The sequence below is a fragment of the Dermacentor silvarum genome, chromosome 5 (assembly GCF_013339745.2).
Source record: "Dermacentor silvarum isolate Dsil-2018 chromosome 5, BIME_Dsil_1.4, whole genome shotgun sequence".
Taxonomy (NCBI): domain Eukaryota; kingdom Metazoa; phylum Arthropoda; class Arachnida; order Ixodida; family Ixodidae; genus Dermacentor; species Dermacentor silvarum.
In genome coordinates, this window is record NC_051158.1 from 167116365 (window position 1) to 167119597 (window position 3233).

Here is a 3233-nt window from a genome sequence, read left to right on the forward strand (position 1 = left end):
AGAAAGCCCACGGGTCCGGTACAGTAGCGCCGCGGCGCGGGAGTTCACACAAAAAGGTCCTCGCTCCTCCCATGCATTTCCGCGGCGCTTTGGACACTCTCCCATATTCTAGCACTCTACCACGGCGTTACTACTGAAAACCGTCTATACGGATTTGTTGTGAAACCAGTCGCACCCCAGCCGGAGAGTAAGCCCACTGCCCCCTTCTAGTACACTGTAGTAACTGCATAGAATAAAGACCAACTTTAGTAGAGTAACTGTAGTAGAGTGTACTAATAGAATCATGGAGGTAAAAAATAGTTTTTTTCCTTCCTCCATGCTTAGAATTATTTTTTTCCTTCCTCCATGCTTAGAATACTGTAGTACGGTGGCTAGATGGGTAGGTGTGCCGACCGGCGCCTCTGGAGCGTAGTTCACCGCTTCTCCGCGTCATGACGCAAAATTGGCGCTGCGGTCAGTAGAACGGTTCCGCAGCGCACGTCGTCTGCTACAGGGGGCTGGCGGACTGGCGGCGAGCAAAAAAAATAAAGCCCGTATTGGAATAGTTGTATGTCGTCTGTTCGTGTCAGTTTCAAAGGTAAAGAGCTCCGCATCTCTCGTACTGTTTGTAAGTTCCTAAGCGATGTGGAATGTTCCAGGTAGGAAAGATGACCGGCGAGATTAGCGGCGGCGTTGCTCCACCAAAGAAGACCACCAAGGAGACCTACTGCTTCGCTCCAAACTGCAAGTCGGGCTCTAAATTTGTGAGAAAGACAGCGGAAATGTTCCGCTGTCTGACAGCGCAAATGTTCGCCCCGAGCTGCTCAGTAGCTTGCTCAGTATCGGTACGGTGGCTAGATTGTATCGGCGACGTTAATGAGCAAGCGGTACACCGAAAAGCGTACGTCCATGAGCTCCTCGACATTGGAAATTTGCAAGCCGCACATGAGGTGCTCAGCGCCTGCGACATCGAGCACCGCTGCGCTGCTACAGGGAAAAGAAAAGTGATTCTAGGCTGATATTCTATATAGCAGGCTATGTAGCAAGGAAGTTCCTGCAAAGAGCCAAGTGCTCCGATTGCTCAGGGACGTTACTGAATTCAACAGAATGAGTAGGTCAGGGCTGTTACTCCCTTCTGAAGCACTAAAAAAACTGGTAGCATCGCTCGAAGACGCCTTCAAGCTGTGCTTCAGTTTAAATGAGTTACGAAGGAACAGTATCGCCAACTTTGCATCCTTTCTGCAGCTGAATCCCCCGAATTTGATCGGCTGTAAGCGGCACAAGAAAGAGCTCACAAACGATGTTGTGAAGTTCTATTCAATTACACGCCTTTACTTTCTTGTAAAGGGCAAGAACATGGCGCGCGAAAGTAACAGGGAGAAGAGGAAGCACCTGAAGATGAGGCGTGTGCTGTGAACAATGCTATGATGTGGTGGACCAACGTACGTTGCGGCCTTGCTGGCGCTAGCTAATTTGTGTTGGTGTGTCTGCTGACTCAAGTTACGAGAGCTTTTCTTGTATTTTAAATATATTCACGAATCTAGTCCAAGACATATTGCTTTATTTTATTACAATGAAACAGTGAACCATATGCACTTACCTACACAATTCTTCTCGCACCAATTTAGATACCGTAACTGACGCAGCAATAAAACAATAGCTGGATTTCTCGAAATTGAAGCATTAGAACTCGCTAAATATCATGTAAACACGGTTCCACATACCGTATATAACCATTGCAGTATTGTTTTATGCATGGAAAAAATACATTTACGTCTTTAATGCAATGGGCTGGAGCGCCGCGTTTATATCAATAAATGTGACCGATTGCCAAGCTAGAAAATTTACTTCAGCGTTTCGTTTTTTCTGACTAGACGACAACAACAAGTTCCTCATTCTGGCTTGGCCTACACTGCCCAGAACGGTATTATAACGCACACTTCAAATATACAATCAGAGGCAAGCGATACTATCAGACACGCAGCTCGTCTACACAGCGCAGCCGCCGTTGCGCGCCGCTGAACCTTTCTACTGTCCGCAGCGCCAATTTTGCGTCATGATGCGGAGAAGTGGTGAACTACGCTCGGTCGGCACACCTACCCATCTAGCCACCGTAACTGTAGCATTACGGTGGCTCTTCGCTGCGACTGGAATTCAGTAACGTCCCTGACCCATCTAGCCACCGTAACTGTAGCATTACGGTGGCTAGATGGGTAGGTGTGCCGACCGAGCGTAGTTCACCACTTCTCCGCATCATGACGCAAAATTGGCGCTGCGGACAGTAGAAAGGTTCAGCGGCGCGCAACGGCGGCTGCGCTGTGTAGACGAGCTGCGTGTCTGATAGCATCGCTTGCCTCTGATTGTATATTTGAAGTGTGTGTTATAATACCGTTCTGGGCAGTGTAGGCCAAGCCAGAATGAGGAACTTGTTGTTGTCGTCTAGTCAGAAAAAACGAAACGCTGAAGTAAATTTTCTAGCTTGGCAATCGGTCACATTCGGCGCTCCAGCCCATTGCATTAAAGACGTAAATGTATTTTTTCCATGCATAAAACAATACTGCAATGGTTATATACGGTATGTGGAACCGTGTTTACATGATATTTAGCGAGTTCTAATGCTTCAATTTCGAGAAATCCAGCTATTGTTTTATTGCTGCGTCAGTTACGGTATCTAAATTGGTGCGAGAAGAATTGTGTTGGTAAGTGCATATGGTTCACTGTTTCATTGTAATAAAATAATGCAATATGTCTTGGACTAGATTCGTGAATATATTTAAAATACAAGAAAAGCTCTCGTAACTTGAGTCAGCAGACACACCAACATAAATTAGCTAGCGCCAGCAAGGCCGCAACGTACGTTGGTCCACCACATCATAGCATTGTTCACAGCACACGCCTCATCTTCAGGTGCTTCCTCTTCTCCCTGTTACTTTCGCGCGCCATGTTCTTGCCCTTTACAAGAAAGTAAAGGCGTGTAATTGAATAGAACTTCACAACATCGTTTGTGAGCTCTTTCTTGTGCCGCTTACAGCCGATCAAATTCGGGGGATTCAGCTGCAGAAAGGATGCAAAGTTGGCGATACTGTTCCTTCGTAACTCATTTAAACTGAAGCACAGCTTGAAGGCGTCTTCGAGCGATGCTACCAGTTTTTTTAGTGCTTCAGAAGGGAGTAACAGCCCTGACCTACTCATTCTGTTGAATTCAGTAACGTCCCTGAGCAATCGGAGCACTTGGCTCTTTGCAGGAACTTCCT